The sequence below is a fragment of the Petaurus breviceps genome, unplaced genomic scaffold (genome assembly GCF_028583685.1).
Source record: "Petaurus breviceps papuanus isolate PSGF00001 unplaced genomic scaffold, PetGlider_PUasm1.0 90762, whole genome shotgun sequence".
NCBI classification, from domain to species: domain Eukaryota; kingdom Metazoa; phylum Chordata; class Mammalia; order Diprotodontia; family Petauridae; genus Petaurus; species Petaurus breviceps.
Window position 1 is genome coordinate 9,142,487 of NW_027187339.1, and position 26,627 is coordinate 9,169,113.

The 26,627-nt window shown below is 42.3% G+C and overlaps 1 protein-coding gene across 1 annotated transcript in view; it reads right to left on the bottom strand.

The window, feature by feature from the left end:
* RASGEF1A (RasGEF domain family member 1A) overlaps positions 1 to 26,627 on the bottom strand; it is a 328,675-nt gene that overhangs the window by 88,022 nt on the left and 214,026 nt on the right. The window lies entirely within an intron of this gene.

Sequence of the window (26,627 nt, forward strand, 5' to 3'; positions counted from 1 at the left end):
TCTCTCTCTCTCTCTCTCTCTCTCTCTCTCTCTCTCTCTCTCTCTCTGTCTCTCTCCAATGATAGCAGAGGAAGAGGGTGGCTGGCCAGCCTCTCTGGGGATTCTCTAAATATACCCAGGGGAAATGGCCAGTCCCACAGGGGAGGAAACCCTCCCGCCCACAGACTTCCACTACGCAGGGAACATGTGCCATTAGTAGCCTGTGGTGTTGATGGGGAACTCCACTAAAGTCCTCAGCTTTCCCTTCTGATAGTGTGCTGACAGGCTATCTTAGGGGCTTGCCTGTTCCTGGTCAGTGACTCCTGAACTCTCTCTTCCTCCCTCCCCCAAAGTGGAAGAGATTGATGAGAATATCAGATCATAGGAGATCTAGGTTGAAGAAATACCTCCTTTTTTTTCTTCTGCTGAACTAGCTTAAAAGTTTTCTTGAGTTTATTTCAGACTCAAAAGTACAATTTTGGAGAGCAAAGGTTTTGCTGAATCACGTTAAAAGGTCACCACTAAATTTTCCTTTAAGCCTGACAGTTACTGAACAATTCTCATAACCCACCTAGGGTTGAAAGACTTTTTGTAAAGGTATGATTTCCCCAACTTCCACTCCCCACCTACAAGAATAACAAAAGCACCAGCCCTCTTCTAGCTCAGTTCAGAGTCCAACTTTCACGATCCTTTCTTGACTTATGTCTTGCAAGAGACTGATAACTCTGGAGGAGAGAGTGAGGTTGCTGTCTTTGCACGGCTCTGCCTCACTTAAATCCAATTCACTCGAAAGTCACCTCATGATGTCATTGGTCCTCTTAGAGAACGAAGGCCAAACAACAACGATCTTCTTTAGCCTCCTTCTTATATGATTTTCAACAGAATAAAATCTCAGTGATCTCTTATGCTAACTCCCTTATTTTACAGATGAAGAAATTGAGGCCTAGAGATGTTAATAGACTCATCCAAATATGCACAAATAACCAATTACAAAGTCAGGATTTGAACCCGATCCTTTGGTGCCAGATTCCAGATAGTTTCCCTTGTTTATCTTAATGAGAGCTCTCATTGGGCCAATAGAAAGTTACCCCAGAAGCAGAGCTGGAAGGGATTTTAAAAATAATTTCATTCCATCATGTCATTTTATTTAAGGAAAAATTGAGGTTCAATGGTATTAAGTACTATAAATTCTTCAAAGCTGCATTAGTAGTATTAGTACTATTCTCTTCCTCACTTCCTTTTCTTTTCTTCTCCTTTCCTCTTCTTCTCTTTCACTATCTCTCGCCTTCTCCTCCTTTGCTATCTATCTCTCCCCTCCCCTTCCATTTTATCCCCTATTCCTTTCTTTCTGATCACTGTCTTCCTTTCCTTTCCATTTGGCAGGTGAGGAAACTCCGACTCTGTGAGGGTACATGCCTTACCTGTGGGTAAATCAGAGATAGGATTTGAACCTAGGATTTCCTAATCCAACTCCAACACTCTACCACTGCTCCATAATCCTACTTCATTAAATTTGTTATAGAAGTCTTCCTTTGATGCCTCAATAGGACAAGATGACTGGATTTTCAAAGGCTATGCCAGCCAAGTGAAGGGGCTGGCAGTTCTACCAACCTGAAAAGACTGCCAGTGCAGGCCCAGTGATTGACTGTCCCTTGAAGACCAGCCAAGTGAGATTCAGAAACTCATCAGCACAAAGTTGAATGTCAAGTGATTTTTTTGGCCACAGCAACTCATGAAATTGTCCAGTAAATCATGGAGGAACTGTGGTCTCTGTCAGCAGAGGGAATGCTGTCTCTGATGAGATCCCAATTCCTTTGAACTATTCAGTTGTGGTGTTTGCTTTGTGCAGTTCTTTTTTTTTTTTTTTTAAAGCAATCGGGGTTAAGTAACTTGCTCAAGGTTACATGGCCAGTTATTTCTGGGTGTGGTGCTGAGAATCTGAGCCTGGATTTGATCCAGGTCATCCCAACACTGGAGCCGATGCTCTTACTTGCTGAGCCACCTGGCCACCCCTAAGCAATCGGGGTTAAGTAACTTGCTCAAGGTTACACGGCCAGGGGTTTCTGGGTGGGTGCTAAGTGTCTGAGCCCGGGATTTGGTCTCCAGGTCTTCTCAACACTGGAGCCGGTGCTCTTACTCGCTGTGCTACCTGGCCGCCCCTGCTTTGTACAGTTCTTGTGGTAATGGCCAATCCTTGGACCTCAGGTGGGAAGGGGCACAACCATACATTTGCTTCCACTATTCACCTGTCTCTGCAGGTGCTGGGCCCTTTGTGTTGTTTCCTATGTTCTCTCCTCCCACACTCCCCAATCCCCTAATGAGCCAGTTGTGTGTCACTGCTATTCAGACGTAATCAACTCCTCTGAATGCTCTTGGACAAAGCTTAAGATTTCCTTTAATGATCAGTGTTAGAGTGGGAGGTAGAGAGGAAGGTTAATGAGCATCTAGCCAGTGGGGTCTGTTTTCCTTGCACATGTGATTTGAGGGACACCTGAAGACCCCCATCTCCTCCAATGGAGTGTCTAATTTTTCACCAACAGAGATTCATTCCTTTGGCATTATCCTCTATTAAAAAGTGAAAGCCCCCTTCCCCCAACGCAGTAGAACATTATATACAGTAATAGCAATATTATCCAATGATCATCTATGAATGACTTAGCTGTTCTCAGCAATACAATAATCTAAGACAGTTCTGAAGGATGAAGAATGTTATCTACTTCCAGAGAAAGAACTGAATACATTTTGAAGCATGCTTTGAAAACTTTCTTATTATTCTTGGTTTGTTTGTTTTTGATCGGTATTTTCTTTTGCAATGTGGTTAATATGTAATTGTTTTGCATAATTGTACATACATAATCTATGTTAAATTGCTTGCCTTCTCAAGGAAGGGAAAGGGATGGAGAGAGGGAGAGAGAAAAAATGAATTAGTTTTTTTGTTTACATGTAATTAAGAAAGATAAAAAGAATAAGAAAAAAGTGAGTTACCCACCCTGTGGAATGGGGGTACAGTGCTAATAAGATGTGATTATTCTAGATGGGTCTCTAGGGAGGACTGACCTGGGTAAGGGACCCAGGGAATGAAGGGTGGACTACGAGTGATTGAAATAGGGGCTCATTGGAAAAGAAGAGGGACTGAAAGAGGCAGCTGTTTCACCAACTTTCCCATTTCTATAGAGTGACAGTTCTCTCTTCCTATACTCTACTCTCCCTGCCCAGTGTCAGTCATCTTCTTTCTTACATAACAAGTAGATCCTAATAGTATACTCCGATCACAGACTTACGGCAAAAGAATACTCCATGATCTTCACAGATTCTTTAGAAACAGATGTCAGAAAAATATGAGCTAGAAGGGACCTTTGAGAGGAGAAGGCATGTCAAAAGGAAAAATCAAAGAACATCAAGGCTTCAAGCACGAGAAACTGGGTGAACGATAGCACTCTTGATAGAAACAGTGAGGTCACAAGGAGGTCAGGTCTGGGGATAGGGAGAGATAATCAGTTCAGTTTATGACACATTAAATTTTAGATGTTGGTCAGATACCAAGTGGAGATTTTTGTAAATTGTTGGACATGTGGGTCCAGAACTTACAAGAAGGCTGAGGCCCAGACTTGGGAGGAGATACTTGGAATTGTGGCAGCACGTGAGATGCCCAAGGGTGAGAATGTATGTAGAGGGAGAAGAGGACTGTGCCAAAGATAGAAATTTGGAAGAAACATCTAGCTTAAAAGTCCAGGAAGAGGGTAAACAGCCAGTGAAGAAGACAGGGGACCTATCATAGATACAGACTCCTCCAACCAGAGAAGACCATTATCTCTCTCTCTCTCTCTCTCTCTCTCTCTCTCTCTCTCTCTCTCTCTCTCTCTCTCTCAATCTCTCTCTCTCTCTCTCTCTCTCTCTCTCTCTCTCTCTCTCTTTTTGTAGGGGGGAAGGCAGGGCAATTGGGGTTAAGTGACTTGCCCAAGGTCACAAGGCTAGTAAGTGTTAAGTGTATGGGGCCGGATAACTCAGGTCCTCTTGATTCCAGGGCTAGTGCTCTATTCACTGAGCCACCTAGTCTCCCTGACTCTTAAGCAAGGGAGTAGGGAGTATCCAGAAGGCTTGGGTAGCCAATAGTATTAAACACTTCAGAGAATTCATGTAAGAGAAAGACTTAAAAAATAAGAAAAGAAGGAAAAAAGAAAATAAGACAGAGAGAAAAAGGTGACATGCTTATTTAAGGTCAAGGAAAACTAGATTTGGAATCCAGGGTTCTCAATTCCATGCCAATAATTCTGTTTCCACCATATCTGACAGCAAATGAGAAGTCTGGGGGCCCCATGTTTAACACAGAAACAGGAAGAGAAGAGGTTGGCAGGCATGACGAATAGAGTGATGCCGACCAGCCGCTAGGAAAGGCTTGGTGGGAGGTGGGTCAAATGCTCCTAATGTTCCCTAGTGTGCTCATTAGTGCCAGTGCCTTTTAAGGTCGTGTTAGAGTCAGATCAGATACTGATGATCTCTAAACTATGATTCTGCTTCGTTCTGGAGAAGTCAAAAGCGACTATCTGTGCTGCGTCTTCTCTCTCTTGTCTCCATTTCACCCTTACTTGTGTTGTTTGCATCTTGTCTCCTCCTTTAGACTGGGAGTTCTTTGAGACCAGGGACTGTCTTTTGCCTTCCTTTGTATTCCCAATCAACACACAGAACTGTTGACCTAACATAATAATAATATTAGCAACAACAACTAACATTTATATAGTCCTTATGATGTGCTGGGCACTGTGTTAAGTGCTTTACAAATTATTTTCTAATTTAATCCCTATAACCCTGGGAGGTAGGTACCATTATTATCCCCATTTTACAGAGAAGTTAATTGATTCAAATAGAGATGAAGTGACTTGCCCAGGGTCACACAGCAAGTAAGTGTCTAAGTCTGGATTTGAACTTAGTTCTACCTGCCTCCGAGTCTAGTGATCAATCTTCTGAATCACCAATTGACAGCCAGTTAGGGAAATTGAGGCTAGGTGCTTCTTCATTGTCTAATATCTTGATATTTTCCATGTGTCATTGTCTCTGAGCAGGAGAATTTGTAATTCTCACTTCCATAGGGCTTAGAGCCTGGGGGTTTGCCTTGTGTATTTGTGTTGAGGGAATTTAGGGAAATGAGGAGTAGAAACTTGGCCCATCCAATCTCTTTGTAGGTTGTGATACCATTCTGGTGAGGGGCCGAGCTTCCTCAGGCTACAGACATATCAGTCTCTGTTGAAGAGACCCATATCTAATGGGTCCAGCTAATTAGAAGAGTTCAAGGATGTGTGACTAGGGTTTTCTCTACTATTACCCTGAGAGGTGGTAATGGATTGAGTTGACATTTCTTTGATCAGACCACATTGATATATACATTAGAGATCTACCAAATCCAGCTATTTCATTTTATAGATAAGAAAAATGTGCCTTAAAAAGATAGAGGGGTAAAAGCAACCTGCCCAACCATGGCTCGCCAGCAAGTTAATAGAAGAACAAGACTAAAATCCTGGTCACATATCCCCCCACCTCCAATTCCCAACTGGCTAATTGATTGAATGTATTTAGTTTAGTGGGAATATTGAAAACAATGACTCTAGCCTTTGGGATCACACAAAAGCCAAACAGGCTAATCCTCTCATTTTACAAATGAGGAAACTGAGGCCTTGGCTTGACCGAAGATCCCAGTTATCTTGGTATCGTGTAGGTACAGCTGTACAGAGGCACAAAAATACAGGTGAAGCCAGGAGGTGGACATTAGGAGCAGCAATAATGCACAGAGGAGGATCTGCCCCGGGAGAAACTGGGGAGAGCCACATATAGAGTTGGTATACAAGGCCCATGGGGCACAGAGATAGAAAGCCTCTTCCCACAATGCAACTGGTCTGTCATGGGCTCTGGTCTTAAAGCAACAAAACAAGGAGCATAAAAAAGTCCTGGCAAGCTTTGTGGGCCTATAGAAGCCACAGCCAGTGCAACATGAAACTCTACTTTTATTTTTAGAAGTGGAAAATCACAGCTCACGGCAGTGACAGCAGGTGGCTTGCTATCACCATGCATTTGGTTCCTCTTTCTTTCAAAGTTGGACTATATTCTGTGGCATCAAAAGACCGCTCTTAAGCCAGCATTTCTAGAATAATAATTCAATAATTATGATGATGATGTGTAGTTCATATTTATATAGTGCTTGAAGATCTACAGGACGCTTTCCTCATAATAGCCATGTGAGTTGGCCAGTAAAAACAGTTTTTTTCCTGTTTCACGGATAATGAAACTGAGATTCATCAAAGCTATCTTCCTCTTTGCCCATAAATGGGGAAAAAACCCCAACTTTTCCCCCTCTGCAGGGCCAGAGTTTGTTTTGTTCATAGGCAGGGTAGGTGACTGCCTCTGTGATATAATCTAACAGCATGGGAAAAATCCTTTACTCTTAAATATTTCCCTCTTCAATGTGTCATGGGTCACTGGAGTTCCATGATTAGAGATTCATTCTTATAGGCTGAGGCATTACGCATCCAGGGATTGCTCATTAGAATCCAAATGCCCCTGGAGAGGCTAACACATTACACCCTTATCCATATTTCAAAGATCTAAGGGTGCTCCCTTCATATCACAGTCCTTCTATAAACTAGGGAGCTGTCTTCAAGGATTATGGTGTCCGAGAAATTCATCACCTCCTGGCCAACCTGCTGCTGATCCCCTCCAAACAGCTAGGCTGGGCATGTGGTCTACCAGCACTCCATTCAAAGCCTTTATCACTCCATCTTATAGAATTACAGAATTTTAGAGTGAGAAGGAACCTTGGAAGCCATCTATTCCAAGCCATACCTCAAGGAATCTTTAGGACAACACACTGGACAAGTGACTGCTCATTCTCTGCATGGAGACCTGCAGTGAGGGGAGGGGGAACCTATTACCTCCTGAAACAACCCATTCTCCCTCTGGATTGCTCTGTTAGGAAGTTTGTTGTTTCACAAAGCCTGCATTTGCTCCTTTGCAGCCTCTATAATCCCCAACCTGGCTCTCACTGACCTTGCAGTCTGATTTCCTGTTCCTTCCCTTCCTGCGCTCCTTACTTTGGTCAAACTGGCCTAGGGGCCTTTCTCCCTGGCACACAACATCCCATTTCCCATCTTTACCCAGGTGTTCCTCCCTGTCCAGCATGTGCCGGCCGCTTCAGAGAAGGTCTGGAATCCTTCCTAACATGACTCAGGAGTAGATCGTCGATGCGGGGCCTTTCCTGGGTCTTCCAGTCAATAGGTCTCCCTTGACCTTATATCACTTATTTATAGTTCCTAGATCTACACTCTGGGGCCAAGCAGAACATTTTTCCAAGACAGCCTTCTGAGTACTTGAAGATAGTTATTAGTTTCCTCCCTTCCCCATCCTCCCTCACGCTATCCCTTCTCTGGGGTAGGACCTGGGAGCATTTGTGTCTTAGTGGGTGAGACTTTGGCAACCACTGGGTCACCTGCACATTATGATGGATCATCTGTGTGAGATTTTAGTGGAAGAAGCCATCTGTATTGACTAGAGGAGAGCCTACCTCTCAGCTGCCTCTCAGGTTCCTGGAGAAGCTGGGGCTCTAATCCTTTCTATAGGACCAGCAGCTAGAATGGACAGCTAGGTGGTATAGTGGATAGAGTGCTTGGTCTGGAGTCAGGAAGACCTGAATTCAAATCCAGCTTTAGACACTTAATAACTATGTGACCCTGGGTAAGTCACTTAACCGTGTTGGCCTCTGTTTCCTCATCTGCAAAATGAGCTAGAGAAAGAAATGGCAGAAGCACTCTAGTATCTCTGCCAAGAAAACCTCAAATGGGGCACCGAGTCAGAAAGAATGGAATAACAACAGAAGCAGAGCAGCTATTTGCCTTGAATCTACTGAAAGCCATTATTATCTCAGTGTAAATTGAATTTAGTAAGCCACCTAGCAGGGCTTTAAGGGAATAGGACTTTGGATAGTTATGTTTTCTTATTTTTTTTGAGACTGGGTCTCTCTCTCTCTCTCCCAAGCTGGAAGCTTATGTGACTACTCACACGACTGACCCTCCTTTGGATGGGTGTGGGACCTTTGGGCTACTCCATTTCTGTACTAGGCCAGTTTGCCCACTCCTTAGACAACCTAGGGGCTTCAATCTGTTAAAACTGAATTACACTGAAAATTTCCAGCCATGAATGCAGGCATAGTTTTGTTCACAATTTTGACCTGGGTTGTTCACTCAAGAAGAAATATAATTCAATTCAAGGCAACTGAATGTCTATTACATTCTCTGTATTGCTGTAGGTGCTGTGGGGAATTTTGAGCTGGAAGGGCCCATGCAGACTATGGACTTTCATTTTATAGATGTGGCCCAGAGTGGTTTAGTGACTTGCCCAGTGTCATTAAGCCAGCAATTAGTAGAGCTAAGACTCAAGCCCAGGTTTCTTGATCTCTGACCCAGTGCTATCTATACTGTACTGCTCTGGCCTTTGTAGATGTAAATACTCAATCCCTGCCCCAGAGAAATGTACAGTCTTGCTGGGGATGTGAAATTATATGTGTGTTACAGAGAAAAGTGAGAGAAGATAACATTAGAAAGCCAAATGAATGATGTACACTTATGTTTTGCCCATTTCTTTGTCCTTTAGGGAACCCATTAGAAGGACTCAGTGGAGGCAGGCTGCCTAAAATTAGGCTTTGATTTGTCCTTGGGCAGGTATACCAATATACTGAGTGGGTAAACTGAGGCATACATGCTCCTGGGCTATCTGGGGCTTGCTGAACACAAACATGGTATAAACATATGGTTGGGCCCGCTGTGTGTGATGTAGGTGAGAATTCACTTACTCTCAGATTATATAACTCCTGCCACTTTCCTATTCAGCCCATGAAGAAGACACATGGCTTAGGAAGACATTCGTTCCTTCCTTCACACCCACCGACCCACCTGGTGCAAGCTGATCAGGCCTGGGAAAAGAGTCCTTCTGGCAGAAACTGAGCCAACCCCACTGGCCTGGGAGGTGGCTGTCACATCTCTGGGCAGTAGCCATAGCGTTGACATGGAGACAGGTGTGTGGATCAAGGGAAGTGAGAGAGATCCTTGTGGATGGCACTCTCATGGCAGCAGCTGGTACAGGCTTTCATCTTTTTTTCCTTCCTTCTGCCTTTCTACCCCTCTCTTCCTCACTTCTCTATTGGCTTCCATATCATGAAACCTGGGGGAGTCATGTCAGTGCCGTAGGGCTGTAACGTCAAACTTGAATAGAAGCGAGGGTCACTAAACCGAACATAAGGATCCCTGAAGACAGAGTATTAACTTAGCTTTTAAAATGAAGCATTATCTACAGTTTCTTATGTTTTTAGTTCTCTTGTTAAACATTTCCCAATTCCATTTTAATCTGGCACAGGTCACACTGGGGAGTGCTACTGGCCAGATGAGGCTGTCCAGCTGGCTACATGTTTGACAGCTCTACCATGGGGCAAATATGATAGAAATGTAGTCGAGTAAATAAAAATTTGCTCGGACAGGACCTGACTGAGAGGCTCCCCTTAGCACAATGCCTGGCCCAGAGTGGGGGAATAATGAATGCTTTTTGGTTTGACTCCATCAGACCCCATGTTTTGGGGCTGAGGGATGGCTGGAGATCTTGCTCCTGAGCTCTAAGGGACCCCATGCTTGGGATTTCACTCTTGGATTTGTTGAAGAATATGGGAAATAAAAGGACTAAAGGAAGGAGGGTGCTAGAGTGGCTGAGGAAGAAGCTTCTGAATCTCCTGAATGTTGTCCCCAGCCACCCACTCACACATGGGAAGGGGTGGGGGGAGAGGTTTTTTTTTTTTTTTAAGGAAATAGGCACCTGCTTGGGGGAAAGGGGTGGGTGTGTTTCTCTGTCTCTGGTATTTCCAAAACATCTGGCAGAGTGTTTCTCTGGCTGCAGTCAGACTCTGGGAGTGCTGTTACCAAGTACACTGGTTTCCCTAGCAACAACTTACACTGTTCTCTGGCCTTCTGGTGACTTGTTGCTTGAGCTGCTGCTATTAGATAATACCATAAGCCGTGCCTCAACTGGGCACTTTGGCTGCGACTGAAACAGTTTATTCTTGAACTTTCCATGTCACCTGTTAATATCCTTCCTTTCCTGCAAGGATCAGCTTGAGGGGCTACCTCCTTTAGCAGCTTTTTAGCCAAAATCCATTTCCACTGATTTCTGGCTTTGTACCTCTCCTTTGCACATTCTGCCTCATGGCTTAGCTATTTGTGTCCATGGTTTGTGACCATTATTAGACTGTAAACTCTTAAAGGGCAAGGTCTGTATCATTGTTCGTCTTTGTGTAGCACAGTCCTTGCACAGAGCAGATTTGTTGGATCAGAGATGTAAGCTGGAAGGCACTTTAGAGGCCAAGTAGTCCAGTCACTTCCTTTAGAGACGAGGACACTGAGACCAAAGAGGTGAGGGCCCTTCTTCATTGTCACCCAAGCAGTAAGAGGAAGAAATGGGATTTGAATAAAGGTCCTCTCTATCTAGGGCCAACATTTTTTCTACCAAACCATCTTACTTAGCAGACCGTTTTGCTTAATTATTTTTTGTTGAATTGTATTAGATTGAATTAAATACATTAATTGGTTACCAGTTTTGTTCTCGGATAAGTAGGTGGTTTTCCTTCTGCCAATCAGCCAACTCTTTATTACTCCATCATGAATGGAATTCACAGTCAGTAAGAGGAATTCTGAAATGAGCTGTAGAATGGTCATTTGGTGTTAAGGGAGTATGCATAGAGTTTTGAGATATCTGCAGGGGTGGTGAGGGAGAGAGAGGAAGGGGGAAAGTGACAAAGAAGAGTTGAGGAGAGGAAAAGAGAGGGGAGAGAAGAGAGATAGAGAGAGAGAGAGAGAGAGAGAGAGAGAGAGGAAGGATAAGGAGAGTGAAGAAGGAAGAGAGTCAAAGAGACAGGGAAGAGACAGTAACTAAGGTAAAAAAAAAAACAATAACAGATATTAGTGAAAGGGGAACAGGAAAACCAAGGCTGACATAGGGTCTACTGTTGAATGTATAGAATTAAAGTCTAGAGTCTTGGTTTGGGTTCCCATTTTTCTCTCACACTAAGCATGAAACTGGGTGAGTCACAGAATCTTTTGGAAAGAACCATAGGGTTAATCTAACCAACCTTTACCTGAGTTGAGAGATCTCTTTACAATCTCTTTGACAGACAGTCATCATTCATTGTCTGCTTGGAGACATTTAGGAACTGGAAACACATTACTTCCTGAGGTAACTCTACAGGAAAGCTCTTCCTTATATGGAGTCAAATTGCCCCTGTGTCAGTTTCGCCCATTGATCCCCATTCTGTCCTCTAGGGCAATGAAGAAGAAGCACCAGGAGAAATCTGTAAGCACTCACCCTTTTGTACAACCAGGCATGAGCAGCCTGGGAGATTGTCATATGGAGGTGAGATCAGGATAGGTTTTCTCTATGGTGCTTGAGTAGCCTTTGCATTTGAGAACATTTCTGGTTCTCAGAAACCTTTCTTGATGAAGCCAGCATAGAAAGGCTTCACATAGATGGTGACTCAGCTCATTTCATGAGCTTTCTTTTATTGGGACTTTCTGGTTCAGTTGACCAGAATTACTGGTGGTCAAGTGCAACGTATGTTTCAGGAAGAGGGACAAATCATCTTACTCCTACTTTGAACGATAGAGTGACTTGATTAGAATAATAGCTATCAAGTCACTTTGCATTTATTTTCTCATTTGATCTTCACAACAATCATGTGAGATAGGTGCTATTATTATCCCCATTTAATAGATGAAAAAACTGAGTCTGAGAGATATTAAGTGACTTGCTGTGGCTAGTGTGTGTTCAAGACAGGATCTGAAATCATTTTCCCAATCTCAAGTTTAACCTTGTGTTATTTGTTGCCTATTATTATAAATCGTAGCTCTAGATTATAGATTATAGATCTAGGATCTTAGAGGTCAGATAGTCTAACCCTCTCATTTAACAGATGAAGAAACTGTGTCCTTGTGATGTGAAGTGACTTACTTAAGGTCACCCGGTTAGGAAGTAGCCTAGCTGGAACTCTAACCTCACTCTTTATGTGAATAGTTGAGGTACAAAACAACTCGACTTGAATAAGTGAATTTTCAGAATTGGCTGCCTCTTGCTGAGCTCCCAGGAACTGGAAAGCTGCTAGGCTGGTACTTTGAGAGATGTTAGACACTGCTTTTCTGGCTCCCTTCCTCCAGATGTCTAACTTTTTTTCAGCTGAATTTAGATTTATTGAGGAAAAATTGGAACTCTATTAGGTGCTTGTAAGTTGCTTTGTGCTTCCCTCTCTCATTTTCCTTAGCCTTGCTGGGGTGGAAGAAAGCAGGGAGATGCTGTTTTTTCAAAAGTTTTCAAATCGGTAAAGATTTTAGTTCTGCCTAGCAGTGCTATTTTAAGAGGTGTGGGACTCCCCACTCCCATCCTAATTTAAGGATACAATTTGATTTTCCTTGATCTGATTGAAGGTACTTCTTCATGGAAATTTCATGTCTGTAGTGAAGGAGATGATAGTGACCACCTCATGATGAATCTATCTAATCCAACTAGGACGGTGAGGGCATTGGAAACCATGCCATACATGGATCAGCAGAAAGAAATTAGAATAGATAGAATGGAGAAGATTGAAGATTGTAGAAGAGCTATCTTCATATATTTGAAGGGCTGTCAAACAGAAGAGAAATTCTGCAGAACTAGGAACGTTAGGTAGAAGTTAAAAGAAGGAGGTTTTTGGTCCAAAAAAGGGGAAAACAATTAGGTGTGTCCAAAATTAGAATGTGTGTGTGTGTGGGAGTGGGGTGGTGAGGTTGAGTGGAGAGGTAAGTTCTTCATCACTGAGTGACCCTGCCCTCTGTATGACCTTGGGCAAGACCCTTTACTATCCAGACCTCAGTTTCCTCATGCGTACAATGGGAGATTTGGATTATATAACTTTCTGACACTAACACTTGTGGGTGTTGTTGTAGAGGCAATGGGATTGAACTAGATATCCCTTCCAACTCTAAGATTCTATACTTCCTTAGGAAAATAGGTGGTTTGGGATTTTAACAAAGGGAACTCAGGGTAATTAGAAAGGAGAATCAAGGTTGGTGAGAGAGCAGCCTTCATGGGGCTTGAGCTGGCCTTTTAAGGATAGTGAGGATTTGCCTAGGCAGGGATGGGGAGGAAATCCTGCAGACTGGGCCAGCAATGAACAGGTCACAGGTGAGAAGAAGATTGTTGATGATATTACAGTCCCATTTCCCACCCTTTTCCTTCCACTTCCTTATATTCCTTTATTTCCCCTTACTACTTTTCCACTTTTTCTTGCCCTTTCCTTATTTCTTTCCCTTTCTTTTGTTTTAAATGCCAAATTTGTTGTTCAGTTGTTTTCATTCATATCTGACTCTTTTTTGACACTGTTTGGGGTTTTCCTAGCAAAGATACTAGAGTGGTTTGTCATTTCTTTCTCCATTTCCTTCTTTGTTATCTTCCATCTCCTTCTCTGTTATTTTACAGGTGAGGAAACTGAGGCCAACAAACTAAATGTTTTGTGCACGGTCATATAGCTGGTAAGTGTCTGAGGTCAGACTTGTACTCAGGAAGATGAGTCTTTCTGACTGCAGACTTGACGCTATCTACTCTGCTACCCAGCTACCCAAGTGCCAAATAGAGAATTTTATATTTGATCCTGAAAGTGAAAGGGACCCACTGGAGCTTATTGAAGAGGGGATGACATGGTCACATCTGCACTTTAGGACTATCACTCTGGCAGCTGAGAGGAGGATGGACTGGCATGGAGAGAGGCTTGTGGCAGGGAGGCCAATTAGCAGGTTAGTACAATAGTGCCTATATGAGGGCATGAGACCCTGTATTAGAATGGTGACAGTGTGAGTATTATGTCTCTTACAAACTGGTTTTGCATTTTTCCTTCCCTCAGAGTAATCCTTCTGGACCTTGTCCTCAAAAATCTCTCCTTCACCAGCCTGTCACTATACTTTAAATTCTACTATTAGAGGTTATTTCCTTTGGATTCAGAAGTATTTGGAGGTCTTTCAAAATCTTTCACTACATTGCCAGTCCTCACTGGATGGAAGAACAGGAGAACATCTTTGTTTCCCAATCTGCTGGCTATGGAACCCTGGGTGGTGGCTATGACAGTATCATAAAACAGTCTACCAGACCATGCATGCTGCCAACATTGTCAATTAGTCATTAGGCGCTTTCCAACCAGTGGTTAATGGTAGCCCAACTACTCTCATGTAGGGGTCTGAGTTTTTGACATGACAGAGGTATTCTTACATCCCAAAAGGCATGTACCTACGGACAGTGCCATTAGTAAGCACTGACAGTTAGGCTAGAGCAAGGGAGTGGGTATAGGACAAGATATCTTGACTAAGGGGATGGAAGACAGAGAACATAACAGACAAATATGAATCCCTGCCCCCAAAATGTAAAATGCTGCACTGCTATGACATTATCAAATTTAACAAGCATGTGCCTCATGCCAGGCTTGGCACTGTGCACATAGAAAAATGAAATGGTCCTTGCCCTCTGGGAGTTTATAATCTCTTTCATGAGAACTAACATGTTTTTCTTTCAGGTTTGACTAGCCTGGCTTCTGGTTCTGTCCACTAGATAGGGCTAATTTTTTTAAATTTAATTTTATAATTCTGATCTCAGACACCAAAAAGGGGAACACTTCCATAGTAGAAGCAGCAGAATACAAGGGATTAAGAGGATTCTTTGTGAAAAATGAATCTCCATGGCACACTTTTACCTTTAAAAAAAAGTATGTAAAAGTATATAATGAATTTCAGATACACTAATTGTGCTCTAAGAAATGATGAAAGGGATGGTTTCAGAGAAACCTGGGTAGACTTATATAAACTAATGCAGAGTGAAATGAGCAGAACCAGGAGAACGAATTATATAACAATTGTATTCTAAAGATGAAAAGTCTTAGGAACTCTGATGAACAAAATGACTAACTACAATTCTAGAAAACTGATGATGAAACATGCAGTTCATTTCCAGATGGAAAGGTGATTGACACGGAGTGCAGATTGAGCCATTTTTTTGCGGGGAGGAACGGGACATGGCCATATGATAATTTTGTTTTGCTTGACTATATATGTTTATGATGGAGTTTGTTTTTTCTTGTTTTTTTCAATGAGGGAAGGGAGAAGAAAGGGGAGGGAGAAATTCAAACCTGAAAGTAAAATGAAATTGAATTTAAAAAATTCTACACATTACTTTTAAAACTGCTTTGCTTGCCTGTGCTTCCTAATATTTACTCTCTTCTGTGCACTTAAAAAATGTTACAATAACTCTCTTTTTTTGGAGGGGGAAGGCAAGGCAATTGGAGTTAAGTGACTTGCCCAAGGTCACGAAGCTAGTAAGTGAGCTAAGTGTCTGAGGCCAGAATTGAACTCAGGTCCTCCTGACTCCAGGGCCAGTGCTCTATTCACTACACCACCTAGCTGCCCACTCTTTTTTTTTTTTTACAACACTATTTCTACATGCTCTTCACTTCCATTTACTGAGAGAAATAAGGGGAACAAAGTCCTAATTACAAATAAGTCTAATCAAACAATACAGGTCATGTCTAAAAATCTATGCCTCTTCACCTTATGTCCACCTCTTTGTCAGGAGGTAGGTAACATGCTTCAACACAGGTTCTCTAGAAATCTGTTTGGTAGAGACATGGCTTTGATTTGAGTTCTTTTTTCAATATTGTCTTAGATAGTGCTAATTTAATTCACTCTCCCACTGGTTCAGGAGTCAGAAGTCTGGCCTGCCTGAGGCTTACTATCTATGTGACTTTGGGTTTGTCACTTTAACTCTCCCAGTCTCTGTTTTGTCATTTCTAAAATGAATGTGTTAGACTAGATTAACTCTGAGGTTGTTTCCAGTTCTAGATCTAGGAGCCTGAACAAGACACTTCATCTTCCATTTCCATACTCTCTTCCATGCCTGGAATGTATTCTCCCCTCTTCTGTTCCTCTTAAAATCCCTAGTTTTACTCAAGGTTCAGGTCAGGTACAAATACCTAAATAAGACTTTCCTTGTTTCCCCTCCCTCTTTGTTATTTTAGTGTTCTCTCTTTCCTAAAAATCACTCCATTTATGTTGCATACACTGTATATTTAATTATCTGTTTATCTGTTATATGTCTCCCACCCCCACTTTGTCAGTAGAACGTATGCTCCTTGAGGGCATGGACTGTTTCATTTTTGTCTTTGTATTCTTAGCTCCCTGCACATGACTGATACATAACAAATGCTTGTCAAAATGAGCCACCGTCTTCTTCAGTGATTTTCCCCACTTTCTTTGATCCCTTTAAATGGACATTTCTGAGCTTTTTCCTCTGTCCTGTCAGATATTCTAAATAGCTGTCTTGGGCTTCTTCTTGTGGCATTGATGTGAAAGCCCGCGTTCCCTGCAAAGTGCACTTTCTCAGCCTACAATTACTGGTGCCTGCATTAATCATCCTTTTATCATCCTAGAGGGAGCCCATTTGCTCTTCTTCCAGCATCCTCCTGTTCTTATCTTCATCCTGCTTATCCTTCCTTTGAGAAAAATGTTCTAGACAGTATTTGATATCTTCTAAGCAAGAGTGTTGCTCAGCACACTCTTTTTTCATTGAATTTGTTTTGTTTAGACATTTTTGCTTCTGTTTGATTCCCTTAGTGATTTCTGTAGTTTTCTGTTCCTCTATAGCCATTTCTGCCCCAAAGTCATAGAATCTTAGACGTATATTTTTAAAGGAACTTATTCCAACTCTACCCTTCACAGATGAGGAAACTGAGTAAGATAGTGGAAGTGACTTGCTTGAGGTCACAATTGTGGCAAAGCAGGGAACAGAGCTTAGCCTCCTGTCTACACCACACTGGCTTTCCTTTCTGTTTTTTTTTGAGGGGGTAATGCAGAGCAATTGGGGGTAATTGACTTGCCCAAGGTCACACGGCTAGTAAGTGTTAAATGTCTGAGGCCGGATTTAAACTCAGGTCCTCCTGACTTCAGGGCCGGTGCTCTATTCACTGTGCCACCTAGCTACCCCCCATGCTGGTTTTCCTTGTTAATGAAGTAAGGAAAAATAAAAATCTTTCTTAGTGACAAATCAATTCTTGTGATTTCCCCATATCTAAGTTAAGCCAATGGGAACCTTTGAAAGAAGGGTGTTGTATGCTGCACTGAGATCTCTCTTTTCTAATTTTTTGTAGGTCCATTGTTTTGCTGTTTTATTATATCTATAATTTTAAGAGCATGAGATAATGAAATGAACATTATACTCAGAGTCATAAGAACTGGACTGTAGTTCTGACAATAGCATTATGTTATAAATCGCTGCCCTTTTGTGGGCATCAGTTTCCTCATCTGTAAAATAAAAGGGGGGAAGAGGGGCTTGGATGAGCCTATCTCTAAAGTTTTTCTTTCCAACTCTAAAGTCCTTTGCTTTTTAAACCTCTGTTCTGAAATATAACTAAGTGGCAATTAGGTGCATTGTTTTTAGTGTGCTGTTACAGAATGCTATCAAAGTCTTGGGAACCTTTCTTAGTCTTTTCTTAATCTATTTGACTGAGTTTACAAAGGGAGTTCCAGGCATCTTTCTTTAGGTAAGGTAATAAAACCCATCTTGCAACCTTGTCTAGAGACCATATTGAATCTGAAATTGTCCTGCCTCTTTTAGACATTCTCCAGAGAGCTCAAAATATGATAAATGCAACAGAGTTTGGGCCCAATTTATTCATTCCTTTGACCTGTCACGTTGAAAATTATACTTTAGTTTTTGATGTTGGATAGTTATAAAAATTGTACGTTGATGAACATTCTTTTGGTTGGCTTGATGATTCAAGGCCTCCATGATTACCAACGAATTCCTTTAAATGAATTTTGTGATTCTCATCAAGTCATTGGGAAGGCAGTAGAACTTGGATCCAGAAAGCTAGATTCAAATTCTAATTCCATTATTTACTACTTCTGTGACCCCATCCAAGCCCTTTCTTATATATTGGGGAAAGCTTTCTTATTCATGGCAAAGAGAAGATGTTGGATTCGATGACCTTTGGATGACCTGGAGTTCTAAATCTACAATCCTGCTATTGTAAGTCACCTTTCTTTGATGCTCATCTGGAAAATGAGTCAGTGGGACTAGATGCAATGTATTAAATGACTCTGAGGTGCCATGTGTTCTGTATGCTAGGTGATGAAGATGCAAAGACAAAAAAAGGAGGTAGTGTGGCACAATGGAAAGAACATTGGCTCTAGGATCAGGGGACCTAAGTTTAAATCTGTGTGACCTTGGGCCAGTCACTTAAATGCCTTCTGCCTTAGTTACCTCAACTATAAATTAAGGGATTGGACCACATGGTCTCTGAGGTCCCTTCTAGCCCTATATCTATGATGATCTTATGGAACAGACCCTGTCTTAAAGGAGATTTAATTCTACCAAAGAGTGGAGAATAAAATCATGCATATATATATATATATATATATATGCATAAACAACATAGTATTTATGGATGTGTATAAAGACATGTAGTACTTTGGGGAGGCAAGATCACTAATGATTTCAGAAACATCTCCACTCCAAATATTCATATAGACTATTTGTGCCCAACCTATGGTCGAGCCTTCTAAGTTCTGTGCCTTGATCCCAATGTAGTGATTTTTGGTCTTTTGGTCTTTGAGAATGAAGAATAACAATGAGCCAGATTCAGATAGGCGTCCTATAGGGAGGGACCCGAGCTGAGATTTGTGGGAAGTTAGGGAATCTATGAGACCAAGGTGAGAAGAAAGGACATTCTAGGTCCAGGGGACAGTTTCCACAAAGGCAGGAGATGGAAAGTTGCATTTGGGGAATAATAAGCCTAGAGTAGCATCCTACACAAGAAATTGTGAAAGGCTTTAAATGCCAAAGGAGTTGGTATTTTATTTCAGCAATAAGCCAGAGCTTCCTGAGCAGGGCATCAGAGCCCTGCTATAGTAACATTGTGGTTACTGTGTGGAGGGTGGATTAGAGAGGGGAGACTGGAGGTGGGGAGATGATCTGAGAGCCTGAAATAGGAAAGTAAGAGCAAGGTGAGATGAGAAAATAGGACGGAGAAAAGAAATAGTGATGGAATTGACAAGATTTGATAATTTTGGAGATGAGAGAGAAGCTGAAGATGACTGAGGTTTCAGGCCTGGGTGACTGGGATTCTGGCAACACCCTCCACAGAAAGAGGTAACCTCTAAATTTTCTTATCACACTAAATCTATAATCCTGCTATTGTTCAGTCCCTAATCTCCAGACAGGGCTGTATCTAATCAACCAGTTAACCCAACCAACCAAACAATCGAAGCAGAAGTGTGTATGTTCTTACCCTATATTGCCAATGTGATAGCAATGCCCTTCTCACAACACACAGTCATGTTTTTTCAATGAAAGCCAATATCTGCTTTTCTTAGATTTTCTTTTCCTACATCTGGAGCTCTGTTGCGTGCTAATTGATTGGTTCTGAGTGTCTCCAAATAATTGGAAATTAGATCCAGCGGCCGTAAAAGCATAATAATCGTTTATGTTGAATTTTCATCTTTAAAAAGGCCATTACAAAGTCATCCGTGGCCTATTATGGGATTAATTTTGTATTTCAGTTTTGTACTGCTTCCTTATTGCTGGGGACGATGTCAGAGAAATTGGAGGGTTTTCTTTTTCCTCTCATCATGGATGACTTTGCAACTACGGAGGGCTGGGAAAGCTCTTGTAGATGGACAGCTCCCTGGGGACTTCAGAGCTGGCTAAGTATCCAGAGGGTGTTTTCCTAACAGGAGCCACAACGCACTTTACAGATGTTTCCTCATTGATTTTTCACAACCCCCTTGTGAGACCAGTCTCAGTTTTATAGATGAGCATATTGAGGCTCAGAGGGGAAAATGAAAGCATGCCATTCTTCATATATGAATGAGCAATCAGCAGACCTCATGCTTTGAGAAGTGTTTACCATAGTAGCAGCGAGGGGAGGGAGGGGGAAGAAGGGGGTCGTTCTGAGTCATCTCCACTATCTCATCTTCTGCTCCTTGTGACCAAGGACACGTGTTTCTGAGCCAGCTGATTGTTGTTGTTGGGGAGGGGGTGCAATTTATATCCAAGTAACACAATGAAATTCACTGGCTCACACAGGAAGTGAATTGTTGGCCTTCACTCTGTGTTCTGGCCTGCTGAGCTAAGCAGGCACACAGAGGAAGGCCCAGAGGAGCTGGGAGGTTTACTTGGGTTCAGCTGGTGACTTCCAACTCATGACTTCCTACATTAGGCTGGAAATAGAGTGGGTGGGTTCTTGCTACACTATATCATTGCAGTTTGTCATGGCGGCCTCATATCTTCCCTTTCCCTCCTCTGCTTAAAGTTTACTTTGAGGACAGGCTCTCCTATCAGTCATGTACCCTTAAGTATGAGTGTGAATCATGTTTTTTCTTCTTCTAGGGACACTTGCACTTTAAGCCATCCTCCTCCTCCTCTTTCTCCTCCCCTCCCCCTCCTCTTCTTTCTCCTTCTCCTTCACCTTCTCTTCTTCCTCCCCCTCCTCCTCTTTCAGAGCAATGGACCACCTCTAGTTTATTGGAAGAGTGAGTGGGTGAAGGAATGAGGTATAACTAAGTCTTTCACCTCTAAATTCCTCTTAAATTTTGAATTTTCTCGGATACTGTTTCCTCAAATCCATCACCTAGGTAGGTAATGAGGAGTCAGGGACGGACCACGTGACTGGTAACATTGGCAAGGATTACTTGAGGCATTCCGGTTCCTTTTCTGGGCCCTTTCTCCACGCCCTCAAATCTCTCTCTTCTTCAGTCCTGCCGTGCTCTGAAGTTTCCTTGGCATCATTTTTCATTAGGGAAAGAGAAACTTTGTTCACGTTAAGGTTGAGTTGCTTGTTGTTTTTTTTTAAGATCCTGGGGAGATCAATACTTAACTAAGGGTATCAGGGCCTGTCTAGACTTGACCTGACCATAGATGGAGCCAGGTGAATATCTAAATGTGGAGCTTCTGAGGATCTCCAAGCTTTCCAGCTGAGATATTCCAGGGGGGAAGGTACAAGTTTGGGAACTGACCCCAAGTGTGCCAGGGAAAAATCATGGGGCTCGTCTGTTAAAACATGAGCAAAAGAGGTCAGCAGTGGGTCATTCAAAACACAGCTAGCTCATCTCCCAAGTACCCTGTATGGGAGGCACCTGTGTGAAGACATGTGGTGGATCCATCAGTGGAAGGGTTGGGGGACTTTCCCACATCCCTCAAATTGGACCATATAAGTGTTTATTATGTATGTATTTCAAGTTAACTCAGTAAGGTTATATGTTCAGTACCTTTCTCAGTTACCTATTTATAGCATTCTTGGGATCAAATGTATACTGGAAAGGACATTAGAAGCCATCTAAGCTGACCTTGTTAGAGGTAGACATGTTTATTGAGGACAAGACCCTGTTGGTTTTTTGTCTTTGAATTCCCAGCTGCTAGCACAATGTCTGCCATGTGTCTGTATACATTTATAAATGTATATAAATACATACATTTACACACATATATGCAGTGTATGTAGGAAAACTTGAATTGACTGAATTGACTTCATTGTTGAATTGACTAAATAGCTGAGTCAGGATTTGAACCCAGCTCCTTGGGATTTTAAATCCAGCACTCCCCACCCCCCCACCCCCATCCCCTACCACACTTCCTTCCATTCTTGGTCAGTTCTCCACTGGCTCTTTTCTATTTACTCTAGACATGCTAGATTCTGGACATAGTAGTTGAAAAAGCCAGTGCTCTGAGATTGTGCCTCATGTGATTCATCAGATGTGTTATTAACTGAATGCCCACCTGTATTGTGCCCCTGACTTCTGGTGCCCATGTTTGGCTGGTGCTGTGGTAAACAGGCTGGCAATTCAGGGGTTAGCTAAATGAATCTGTAACAACTTCCCTAATGACCTACTCAATGAAGCCAGGTTCAGTTTTAATGGAGCACAGGGTGTGACCCTGACGCTGCCCTCTCATCCTCTGCCATGAGCCTCCATTCCCCACTCCGGACAAGAGATGTTAGCGTCACTGCAGCGGAGATCCAAGGACCTGGCTGGGTTGGGAACACATTGCATTACAGGAGAGGGGGTGGAAAGGGGATACACAGTGACTCAGGGCTGGGGGTAGTGGCGAATGGGAACAGATTGTCAGCCTCCCTAGTGGAGGCCAAAAATGGCTTAACTGGCAACATTTTCAGGCAGGGGGTAGAAATGTGCTACCACTCCTTTGATCATGTGGTCATGCAACGATTACCCAATGCTCTGTGGGGAAAGTGCAACTTTCTCCACCAAAGCCTATAAGTAACTGTGGGGAATTTTGGTCCTTTCCAAGAAGGAAAAAGCCTGATTTTTCATTTCAGGTCTTGCCAAGTAGTAAATATCTCCAGAATGGAACTATGCCTTAAAAAATAGCTATGGCTACAAACACAGAGAGCAAAGCTCTGCTCAATAATCATATAGATCTTCCTATTGCCTCCATTACACTTTCAATTCATCCAGTTCACCAGTTGCCATCCATAGCTGAGGGCACCCTGTCTACCCACATGGCTAAGGTTAACTTTGAGTGTCCAGGTAGACTATGGGGAAAGATATGGATCTATTATCCCATCCATGGGAATTCCTTCTACTGATGTACTTGGGCATCTCCTCTGAAAATTCAATTTTAAAGAGTTGCCTAGAGGTACTTAGAGGCTAATTAACTTGCCTATGGTCACATGGTTAGTGTGTGTCAGTCAGGACTTGAGCTCAGGTCTTTCTGTCTCCAAGGTTAAAGCTCTATGCACTGACCCCACTGGGTTAACAGTTAAGGTAAGTTCATAGTTTCCAGACCAAAGACATGATTCCAAAGGGAGCCATGTGATGCATCCATTCAAATGTGAGGTTCCAGAGGGCAGGGAGAATGTTTTTGCCTTCTTTGCATCCTCAGAACCTAGCCCAGTGCCTGATTGCTTGGTTCATAGTAATTGCTTGATTTGACTTGGCATCTCTTCAGCTTGGCCAGGAAGGGTCATTACTGTCCACTGCTACTGCTGGTTTTCAATTGTATCCTAAGAATAACCTTTCATTCTTGTCTCTAGGAAAGTCTTCAGTAATTACTGCACAAAATACTTAGAAAATGGCACAGGGGGTCTATAAACTGGAAAAGAGAGGAAACTTCCCTGACCAGCACTATTAGGTGGGTTGTTACAATGCAGATATTCCTTTGGGTTCTTGGGATTAAGTATCCACAAAATTGCCATATTATTAGAAAGAAGATGACCCAGGAGTCAAGATGGCGGAGTAGAAGCATGATCTCCCAGCAGCTCCAGCTTCCACCTTCTCCAATTGATGTAAAAAGGGGACTCTGAACAAACTTTGGAGCTGCAGAACCCACAAAATGACACACAGAAGCTGACCTCCCACTGAGGACAGCCTGGCAGGCTGGCAGGAATACACCAACACAGCGCTCTGGGAGCCAAGCCCAAGTCCATGTGAGCCGGAGGTTTTAGCCCCAGAATGGGCCTGACCAGCCTCCGGCTGGAGGGACTCCAGATTAGCAGCAGCTGTGGCTGTTTCCAGAATTATCAACACATAGATGTGAAGGACAAAGTGAGAGGTCAGTGCAGTCTGGACTTTGGGACCCAGTAAGTGGGTGTGCATAGGGTTTTGCCCCTGGGGTGAGAAGCTGCTGAGATGCCTGGAAGAGCCAGTCAGCACCTCGTGGCAGCTTCAGCTTCTGGCTTGCAGAGTGTAGGGGGACCAAGTGATCAGTCTGAGGGGTAATCATTCTTGCTTTAACCTGCTTGGATCTGGATTTCAGTCTAGGGTGGAGGTCCTGGGGTGTGTGTCCAGCTTGCCAGAGCATGTGGAGGCCTCAGAGAGGGCACCCATCTAATACCTCTGGCAGTTGAGAAAACCCCAACATTTGGGACAAAAGCTCCCTTGTCTGGTGGCAGAGTCCTACTGTGGCGAAAAGCCCAGGGGTCAAGTGATTGAGGGGTGACATGACCAGGCAAAGGAAACAAATCAGACAGAAGATTCCAACATTAGACTCCTATTTTGGGGACAAAAAGGGGCAAAGCATGGAACAGGAGGAAGACAGTGAAGTCAGAACTCCTGCACCAAAAGCTTCAAAGGAAAATACGAGCTGGTTACAGATCATAGAGGACCTTAAGAAGCAGATAAGAGATATTGAGGAAAAATTGGGAAGAGAAATGAAAACAATGCAAGAAAGTTATGAAATGAGAGTCAACACCTTAAAAAACAGACTAACTCAAATGGCAAAAGAGGCTCAAAAAAGCAATGAGGAGAAGAATGCCTTAAAAATCTGAATTTGCCAGATGGAAAAAGAATCTCAAAAGCTCACTGAGGAGAATCATTCCTTCAGAATTAGATTGGATCAGATGGAAGCTAATGACTTTATGAGAAATCAAGATGCTGTTAAACAGATCCAAACAAATGAAAGAATAGAAGGCAATGTGAAATATCTCATGGGAAAAACCACTCACCTGGAAAATAGATCCAGGAGAGATAATTTAAAAATTATTGGACTACCTTAAAGCCATGATCAAAGTAAGAACCTAGAAATCATCCTCCAGGAAGTTCTCAAAGAAAACTGCTCAGATGTTTTAGAACCAGAGGGCAAAATAGAGGTTGAAAGAATCCACCAATTACCTTCTGAAAAAGATCCCAAAAAGAAAACTCCTAGGAATATTATAGCCAGGTTCTGGAATTCCCAGATCAAGGAGAGAATATTACAAGCATCCAGGAAGAAACAACTTGAATATTGTGGAAACACAATCAGGATAACCCAGGATCTGGCAGCTTCTACATTGAGGGATCGAAGGGCTTGGAATATGATATTCTGGAGGTCAAAGGATCTGGGATTAAAACCAAGAATCACCTACCCAGCAAAAATTAGTATCATGTTTCAGGAGAAAATGTGGTCATTCAATGGAATAGAGGACTTTCAAGCATTCTTGATGGAAAAACCAGAATTGAATAGAAAATTTGACATTCAGATACAAGAAGCAAGAGAAGCATGAGAAGGTAAACAGGGAAAAGAAACATAAGGAACTTATCAAAGTTGAACTATTAACATTCCTACATAGAAACACAATAATTGTAACTGATGAAACTTTTCTCAGTATGAAAATAGCTGAAGGGAATAGAAATATATATGTCTATATATGAGGGTATATGGGCATATGAATACATATGTGAATGTGTGTATATATGTTTACAGGTATACATAGAGGGCACAGGACCAATTTAATAGGAAGGGATGATACTTAAAAGGTGAAATTAAGAGGTGAGAGAGGAATATAATGAGAGGAGATGGGGAGAGACAGAATGGGCTAAACTATCTCATATAGAAGAGGCAAGGGAAAATGGTTACAATGGAGGGGAAGAATAGGAAGGGAAAAGGGAATAGGTCAACCTTATTCTCATTGAATTTGGCTTGGGGAGGGAATGAAATACACACTAAATAGGGTATCTCACCCTATAGGAGAGTAGGGGGGAAGGGGATGAGAGGGGGAATGATGGAAAGGAAGGCAGGCTGGGTGGGGAGGGAAGTTGGAAGCACTCAATTTTTAAAAGGGATGGGATCAAAGTAGAGAATAGAACAAGTGGGAGGTGGGATAGGAGGAAGGGAAATATAGTCAGTCTTTTAAAATATATCTACTGTGGTCATGTTTTGCATTAGCTACACATGTACAACCCATACTGAACTGCTTATCTTCCCAGTAAGGGTGGGTGACAAGGGAGGAAGGGAATGAATCTGGAATTCAAAGTTTTAAAATCAAATGTATAAATATATATATATATATACATATATACTATTATTAATACTATTTTACATGTAATTGGGAAATAAGATATACAGGCACTGGGGCATAGAGATCCACCATACCCTACTGGAAAAGTTGAAAGGGGTATGGGAGAAAATATGGGAGAGAGCAGATTGAAGGAGGAGATATCCTGTGGGACTGCTATTTTGGGGCGGTGGGTAGGGGAAAAGCGGGGAGAAAATTTGTAGCTCACAATCTGGTGGAAATGAATGATGTAAACCAGAAGTTAATAAAGCATTTGAAAATGGGGAAAAGAAATTAAAAAAAAAGAAAAAGAAAAAAAAGAAAGAAGATGACCCTTGAAAGGTGCAAGTAATTTGACTTTGCAAGGACAGAAATTCCTCTGGAGTTCACAGAAGTAACTTACTATGTGTTTTGGTTTTGCTTTTTCTAAAGCATTTATGCTAAAACCCCAAAAAGAAGAGAAAAGGGAAGTAGTCACCATGAGAATCACCTTCCATTTATAGTGAAATCTTCGTTTTCCCCTTTTAGCATATGTGTATGTATATGTGTGTGTGTGTGTGTGTGTGTGTGTGTGGCTGATGAAATCAGCAGAAGTCCATAATGTGATAATGTCTCTCACTCATGCCCAGTTGTGTGGGCAAGTGAATAAATTTACATCATTGATAATAAACAGAATCCAGGAAATCATGGTTGACTTGGAGCTCCAAGGGGTCTCCATCTACTATCTCTTGTCTTCCAGGATGTTGTTGGTCTTGTGTTTTTGTGAAGAGTGAATTAGTCTGGGGCCTTGGGGGAT